Source organism: Sturnira hondurensis, unplaced genomic scaffold (assembly GCF_014824575.4).
Source record: "Sturnira hondurensis isolate 20B ecotype Veracruz unplaced genomic scaffold, ASM1482457v3 Scaffold0005563, whole genome shotgun sequence".
Classification (NCBI taxonomy): Eukaryota; Metazoa; Chordata; class Mammalia; order Chiroptera; family Phyllostomidae; genus Sturnira; species Sturnira hondurensis.
The window spans coordinates 1,752,364-1,760,956 of NW_028078194.1; the positions used below are offsets into that span (position 1 = coordinate 1,752,364).

The 8,593-nt window shown below is 46.6% G+C and overlaps 1 protein-coding gene across 1 annotated transcript in view; it reads right to left on the reverse strand.

Annotated features, from left to right (window-relative positions):
- The window catches only part of SLC16A12 (solute carrier family 16 member 12), a 69,509-nt gene extending 61,166 nt beyond the window's left edge, over positions 1-8,343 (reverse strand). The window contains exon 1 of the mRNA XM_037047308.1: positions 7,826-8,343. The gene's annotated coding sequence lies outside the window, so the exon portion shown is untranslated. The remainder of the gene's footprint in view (positions 1-7,825) is intronic.
- Positions 8,344-8,593: the final 250 nt, after the last annotated feature.

Here is an 8,593-nt window from a genome sequence, read left to right on the forward strand (position 1 = left end):
ACACCATGACCACTGCTGGGACCAGTTAAGCAGGGACAGCTGAAACACAGCTCCAGAGGGCACTACCCACAGTGAGACACAGCTGCTGGGACCAAGGAGCAATGCAGAGGACCAATGCCAGTGACACACTGTACATTAAACTCAGTCCCTGCCCTAACAGTTGGTGTAGTGAAAAAGATCAACACATGCTAGACAATTAGGGTGGAAAAAGGAAGGTACAAATGAGACAGGATGATGAGAAGCTAGGAAAATTCCTTGGCAAGTAGAATACAGAAACTGAGACAGAGAGCCGAACACAGTGGCTAAGAAAGTTATGTCAGATACACACAGTCAGAGGCTCGAAGGCCCCAGTACCTGGAGGGATCAAAACTGGAAAAACAAGGATCTCACCCCCAGGGTAACCTCGTCTCCGCTGGCCTCTCCTCCATGGAGATAACATCTAGGCCTCAGTTGGGTTTCAGCTCCAGGCCCAGAAAAGCAGCAAAACCAGGTGGGTGAGGCCAGGACCAACTGCAATGACTAAGAATCCCTGCCCTGTTGCTGACAAATCAGTGGAGACCATGACCCTGAAAGGGCTCACCTGGAGCACTGAGGAGTGTTCTACTGAAACCCTCCCCTGAGGTTCCCGTCTGAAAGAAAGAGATAAAAGCCCCAGGACGAAGGACCCAGCATGCTGTACCAGTGGCTCTCGCTCTGAGGAGCAGCCGGCACCATTACATTTTCCTTCTTCTCCCCACCACGCCCCACTCTGTTCTTCATAGGCACGCTTCTCCTAAACTCTAAGGCAATGGGCAGCTGGCAGCTTGTCCTGGGCTGATCCCCTGAACCTGTCCCCAAAGCTCCTTTTCTCTGACTTCTCAGTGAGCTAAGGCAGCCCCGCCAAGGCACTCTTATTGTGTCTGCTCTCTGCTAAGCCCTTCCTTGTTGCATTGTCCCCAGCTTTAATAAACATACCTTCATAGTCACCAGGACTCATGTTGTGAAATCTTTCCTACACATTGCCAAGAACCCACACTTACAGCTGGCCCTAGACAAACCCACTCAGGGCCCAGTAACACGAAGACCAAGGGCTGCTCTGGGTAGAATGTGAACACATATTAGTTATTCTCCACAATTTGTTGACCCATTTCACAATTCACTCTACACATATTCTCCAGGTAATTACAACTAATATTGTGACTTCGACCAGGCCTACCAGCCAGTGATGCTCAAATTTTGTATTGCTCACACAGAATATCAAATTGCTGACCAAAGATCTCTACCACATCTATATAATAGGGCAGCAAGCACCAAAAATAACAAATACAAATAAAGCAAACATCTTATTATGAGGCATTAGCCTTATTTCCCATCTGAATCACTTCAACAGACCCCTGGTTTATCAACCTCTTGGGCTGGTTCTTGAAGCCCATTCAGGGTTATCAGTTTGAAACACAAGCTAATTTTATCAGCACACCCCACTCCTGTCCAACTTCCCTAGTTAAAAGACTTTGAGGACCACTCTCAACAGCCAAAACAAAATCCAACTTCTCCTACCTTCATGTGATACACAGGACCCCAAATGACCCAGCTCCTGAATGCCAGCCACATCGAATCCCCCTGAAGAACCAAGCAGCTCTTCCCACCCACAGTGCATGTTTCCATGTCAGCACTTTGTACCAATTACCCCTGCTGCCCGGAAGGCCTCCCCAGGGTTATTCACCCCATGAGTTCCTGATTTGCTAATACTCTGATCAGCACAGAGCATAGAGTGTCTCTGCTCTCAACTCCTATAAAAGCAGTCATCTGTGGGACTCATCACAACGCTGTGACGGTCTGTCCCCACACCTGTGTCTCCCAGGGGATTGCAGCCTCTGCGTCAAAGCCCTGTCTATCCCTGGGGGGCCGTCAGCCCCCTGCAGTGCCCAACACATGCTGGGTACTCAGCCTGACACAGGGGCAAACTCACTGAGTTATTTTAACACTATTTCATCACAGTATTTTTTATTAGGGACTTCAAAAATAATTAATTCTATTTCACCTAATTCAAATACCCCTTCTCCAGCTTAAAACTATTAAAACTCTAAAACACTAAACTGAAACTTTACCTTCACATAGCTTGTATTTGCAGCCAATTAGGTTTCTTATCATGTGAAAATTTATAGAGAAAGCAGAATGTGCCAAGATGATTCTACAATGATGATTTTCATGCATAAACTGCTCATCGTTTAGGTAGACCTTCATCTCTAATAAAATCAGTATATGGTTGCCTATATTTTATCTTCTCTGAATGTCTAAGATAATCAAAAAAGTCAACCTAAAGAAGTAAAAAAAGAAAAATGTGTGGGGCTTAATTTTTGATACAATGACCAATCCTTTTATCATTGGAACACCCAATTAAGGAAATATTTTTGACAGTATCTTATTTATAAGATGTGTTTATTCATTATCCTGGTATTAGACCTTTTCTAAGAAGGCTTCTGTGTTTTTAAATTAAGTTACTGCTTCCTCACGCTTTTATCTTTGACGCATCTCCCAGCATCTCACGTCGCTCTATAAACACTCTCCTTTGGTAATTAGTTCCACACCCATGACTTAACAGACACTCTCTGCCGATAGCTCCCAACCTGCATTTCTTGCCCAGAATATCTAACTGCTCATTCTGCTTTCTCTCCCTACAAGCTTGGAGGATATAAAGTTAATGAGGCCAAAGTCTTTCCCTGTTTTTTCAATACAGATGCGCAGTGGTAGCTAAAGAACAATTAGGAGCTACCAGAACTAATTTGTCAGGGAAAGGGAAGCAGAAACTTAGAGACCTAGTGGCCTAGTCATTTATAAACTTGTTTTTTCAAGAAATCCTTCATTTAAATAAAATCTTATTTGGCAACCCAAAATGTGAAATCAATAGCACACCTGCTCAGTTGCAGAAGAGACCACCAAAAGGAACCCTAAGCTTGATGCCGGACATCTTGCCCCCACCTGTGTTACAGGTCACATTGTCCCCATAACAGCCCCTGAAGCTGACAACCACTAATCTACTGTTTGTCTCTATGGATTTGCTGATTGTGGACATTTCATATAAATGGAATTATACAATATGTGGCTTTTTGTGCCTTCCTTCCCTCACTTAGAATAACGTTGTCACAGTTTATATTGTAGCATGTGTTGATATTGTTTTTTAACATGGCTTACTTTGAGGGGCCTATCTGGCAACTAACTTAGTTTTCACAGAAACAGCATTCTCTGTTTGCCATGCACATTACATCAGCTCACACAGTATTTAACTAAGTTACAATAGCAAGTAGCAGTCCTGGAATGAACAGGACTATGACCAAGCACCACCATCGGTGTGCACCTGAACTGATAAAGGCAAAGTACACCATGTCACTGTGATGATAGGTATGCACCACAGAGGTCTGTGCTCTGAGCAAAAACCAGTGTGTTTCAGAGGAAAAAGAAAGGGTTGGTTCACCCAATGAGTTGTTTTAGTGTTGGTCGGTACTGCATTACCCAGGACGAAAGGGTATTCGAGAAGAGGGTATAGAGGTGTTAAATTTCTGTTATACAACCCAACACAGCTTCATCTGCTGCCCACAGGGACGTCCTCCACACATCTTCAAAAAGAAGCAAAGATGTGTTCCCATGAAGACAGGGTACCCTTCTGCCCCTGTAGAAGCTCTACCATCCTACCCCCCTTTCTGGGAGCAGCTCAGGCGTGTCCTCTAGACACGTGTCCCTCTCTTCCCTGAGCCTTGACTCCTCATAGTGTCCATGTGTTCTCTCTCCTTGCTTTTTTAAGATTTTATTTATTTATCTTTAGAGGGGAAGGGAAGGAGAGAAGGAGAGAAATATCAATGTATGGTTGCTTCTCATGAGTCCCCTGCTGGGAACTGGCCTGCAACCCAGGCATGTGCCCTGACTGGGAATCGAACTGCGATCCTGTGGTTCGCAGGCCCGTGCTCAATCCACTGAGCTACACCAGCCAGGGCTCTCCTTGCTTTTAATGTCCAACATACGTATCTACCCCATGGTGGTTATACTTGGTAGTATAGCTGGTCACAAAATGTCTTTTCTTCCACACCAGGGTGTAGGCTGATTGAGAGGGAGATTCTGTTTCCTGATCTCTCCCACAACCACCAGCACAGGAAAAGGGGTTTAAAGATTTTAAAGATTTTTAAAAGATTTTTTAAAGATTTTATTTATTTTTAGAGAGAGAAAGGGAGGGAGAAAGAGAGAGAAACATCTATGTGTGATTGCCTCTTGAGCGTCCCCTAATGGGGATCTGGCCCACAGCCCAGGCCTGTGCACTGACTGGAACTGAACTGGGAACCCTTTGGCTTGAAGTCCAGCGCTTAATCCCAAGCCACACCAGCCAGGGCTCACAGCACAATCTTTACACAAATCTTTATCTTTAATAAATGTTCAATAAACGTTTACTATGTAACTAATGAATGAGCACATTAGTTAAGTAATTAATTAATGGTGAATAACTTCCTACCTGGCTACAGCTAGGAAGCGACTCTCTCTACTCATCAACGTGCAGTAAAAGAAGGGGGGGAGGATCTGAAAGAGCAAAGTGGTGGGCAAAAGAAGAAAATCAATCACTGTGGGTGCCTGGCAGCCATCAGAAATCACGACTCTCCTCCAAGAGTCTAACAGAGATCACTTTCAGTTAAGATGACAATTCCTGATGCCCTTTGATGTAGAACAAATTAGAGACAGACAGAGACAGTCATTGTACTAAAAATCTTTCCCTGGCTGGTGTGGCTGAGTGGATTGAGTGCCGGCCTGCAAACCAAAGGGTCACCAGTTCAATTCCCGCCCAGGGCACATGCCTGGGTTGTAGGCAAGGTCCCCGGTTGGGAGCCTCCAGTTAATGTAATTCTCACATATCCACATTTCTCTCCCTCTCTTTCTTTCTCCCTCCCTTTTCATCTCTCTAAAAAAAAATAAATAAAATCTTTTAAAAATATCTCCCTATGTCTTCAAGTGTGGATTTGTTTTTTTTCTCAATTGAATTATTATACCACTTTCATGAGTGAGTTTTTAGATATACTAGAAAGGTACTCATAAGAACAAAGCTTCCAAATAGGCAATTTAAAAAGCAAGGCAATTGGTTAGGTAAGGAATGCATAAACAGTCCCACAATCTGCACTAAATACTTTTTTTTGGCTGTATACTACCGAAAAACAGCCAAGTTCGTTTTGATAAGCCTTTGTTAAAAACAATAAACATGCCTGAGCTTGAGAACCGCGCCATTCCAAAAGAAAAAGCAATTGAGAAAGTTAGAAAATACTTGAAACTGCAAAGTCTGATTAAAAAGAAAAACTTCCGGGGTAACAGATTTACCAATAAGTTACAACTTATTATGGAGGGGAAGGGAGAACAAAATGTAAAGTGAGACAAAGTAAAAACAGAACACCATCCTCCTTACCAGGTAAGAAGCTACATCTCACAAATGGATACAGTTGCAGACTGCAGCACTATCACAGGCCACTAACGCTACTGAGAAAACTCGTTCTCCCACGCCTCACTAAGTTTAATGTCACCACGGTGATGACCTTGCACTAAAGGAAATGTAATTCCCGGGACTCTGAATGAATGTATATAAAAAAACAAAATGTGGGAAATCGTATTCTTGTACAGTAGAATGTCAGTTCATCAAAGTCAATTGTAACTTCATCTGAATTTGCTTCTTTGTTTATCTTCAGTGATGATAAAATTCAGAATCACTGGATTAGAAGGAAGATACTTTGGAACATTTATGTTTATCTCCCTACTTTAGGCAATTCTAAAATTCTCTTCTATCTGCCTAACAAAATCCTGGAAAAACTGTAAGGGGTGAACTGTAACTGGAGCCCCACAGAATCAAAGTTCTTTGTTTTGATTGTTGACATACCCCAAGTGTCCAGAACAGCACCAGGCACCCAGAAGGCACCTAGTATCTGTCCATTTGAGCTAAATGGAAAAAACATTAAAAAATGTACACTACGATGCTAGAATGCTACATAAGCTTGTTTAAAATCCCTTTCTCAGCTGTCTTATGGATCATGGTGTTAATCACAACCTGCAAATGGTCTTCATACAAACCAGTTTTCTACAGTCAGTTCCAGAGTCCAGTCACATCTTTAACTAACCAGCCATCACCACTGGGAGCTAAGGATCGGACCAGGGAGAGAATGGGGTAAATTTAGTTCACCTGCCTTTATTAATTCTCTTTTTCTGGAAAGTTCCCCTGAGATGTATCAGCACATTCATCTTCATATAAGAAGAATGTAAATATTATTTAAAATTAAGGGTTTCTGTTTCTAAAAACCGTACCACAAAGGGGATTGGACTAAATCAATCTCTCTCATCTATTTCAGAAGCCCACCAGTTTTTAAAAAAAGATAAATAAATAAATAAAGGATAAGAACAGGCAAGTGATGTGATTAGGTGATTCTAGTCATATAACTTTTTCGTTCAAAATGCCTGCTAGCAATTGAAGACTGAACTAAAAGGGAAGGAGGTGGCCTGGATTCTGGTGTGGGTTCCACACCAGTGGACGGTATGAGCTCAGCGACCCTTGCCCACGGGAGTCCTAGCTCCCTGAGCTGTAATGTAAACGTTTGAAGAGATGATCTCTAAACTTCTTTTTGGTTTTAAAGATCCTGTGATTATAAGTGACCACATCCAGTCACTCAATTACTGCTCCTAATTTCCAACCTTTATTTCTTCCAAAGACACAGGTTGGGCACCTTGCGGAGGGTCAGGTCCCATTAGCGTATTTTGGCACAACGTTTGGGGGAGGAAGGCGGGTACGAACTACGCAGGAGCACTTGGTGATTTTTAAAAGCTAGTGACTTCGCACACCCGCGGAGATGGTGCGTTTCTAAACTCGGCAGGCCTGAAGACGGTCTCCCCAGTTAGGCTGGCTGTGCCCAGCTCTCAGCCAGGAAACAGGTAGGATGAACTAATGAGAGCCCCTTGGAATGGAAGGGTTTAACCAGTAAGCTGGCAGGTCCCATATTACTCACCGTTAAAAAAAAAGAAGTTATAAGAGATTCAGAATGCTGAGTTGTGAGAATGGCAGGCTAACGAAAGAGCCGCAGGACCCGAATAGTGTCTTGTCGTATAGTTTTGTACAACACCCCACCTCCGCCCCTGGGGTCCACGATATAGGTGTCATTGGTTTTCTTCGAGGACAACAAGCAACTGAAAAATTAATTTCAGTCCATTGAAGGTTACGAAGGCTGCTTTTAGTACACCACACACGAAATAAACATTATCACCTGAGGCAGAAGGAGGATTTTTAAAATTACACTAGAAGCAGAATCTGGAAGAAATCCGGTTTCTACTGCACGGAGAAATCCGCGCCTGAAAACCTCGCGGCAAGGGATCAAAGCAGCTTCTTCCCCAGCCACCTGCCCGGAAACTGCAGGCGCGCCAGCCCAAAACCGACGGGCGAGCGGGCACGTGTCTCTCCCGGACCCAGCAGGCTCTCCGAGGAACCCGGGTTGGGGTGGGGGGGTCCTGGCCGCTGCTGGGTGCTGGGGCAGCAGAACGAATGCCCTCCGCCAGCGCCCGCCGAGGCCAGCCCTGGAGCCTCGCCGCCCAGCCACGAAGGATGCTTGGGGTCACCTGAGCCACCGCGCCCTCCGCACAGGTGAGCCGGGTAGCGGGAAACGGCTAAAACCAGGCGGATCACTGATCCACGCAATGGGGATCCCGGGGCCGGTGTCGCCCTCGGGAGACTGCGTCCAGGGCAACCTGTGGGCCGGGCACTAGCTCCCCTCCGGGAACGCGCAGAGCCCTCTCCCCCTTCGCCCTACCCCAGGCCTTTAGCCTGGCACCGCTGCGCCCTCACCTCGCGTCGGCCACTGCAGCCCCGGCGGTGGCGCGTGGACATGCCTCCAGCAGTACCCGCCGTGCCGCGTCCTCAGGTGGTGGCCCCTTCCCGAGCCCCGCGCGCAGCGACCCGCGCTTCCGAGGGGCGGGGAGCGCAAGGGGCGGAGGCGCGGGAGGGTGCCTGGGCCGGGGCCCCACGGGCAGTGCTGGGGGAGAGGAGCGTAGAGGGGGAAATCTCGGTGTTCAGCGCCCCCAGCTCTGCCGTGGACTCTGGGAAGCGGGCGAATGGGATTTATCCCTGGGATCCGCTCCAAGTGCTGCGGCCGGACGAGGGGGAAGGGGCTGGAGGGAGTGTGAGGGGGAGGGACGCCTCGCGGTTATGCAATGCCGGAGCACTCGGTGGCCCGAGCCAGCTTGTTCCAGCACCGCCCGACCCTTCCTAAGGAGCAACCGTTGGTGCCCCTGACCTAGGCGAGCAGACGTGGCCCGGGGTTCTCAGAAAGAACATTTCCCTGCAGAGTCAAAAAACAAGGTTTCCAGAAAAAAAAAAAAGATTAAGGACTCCCTTGGAAGTACGTGGGTCTGGACTCTCCCAGCCAGCCCTTTCCCTTTCCCTGCACAGGAAACTGAGGCCTCAGGTAGTTAAAAGCGTTGTCTCTCCGAGTTAGATGGACCTGGATTCAACAGGTCCTGAAAAGCTTGCGCCTCCCCCGGTGTGGCTCACTTGGTCGGGCCGGCCCGCAAACCCAAAGGTTGCGGTTGGATTCCAGCCAGGGGCACCTGCCTG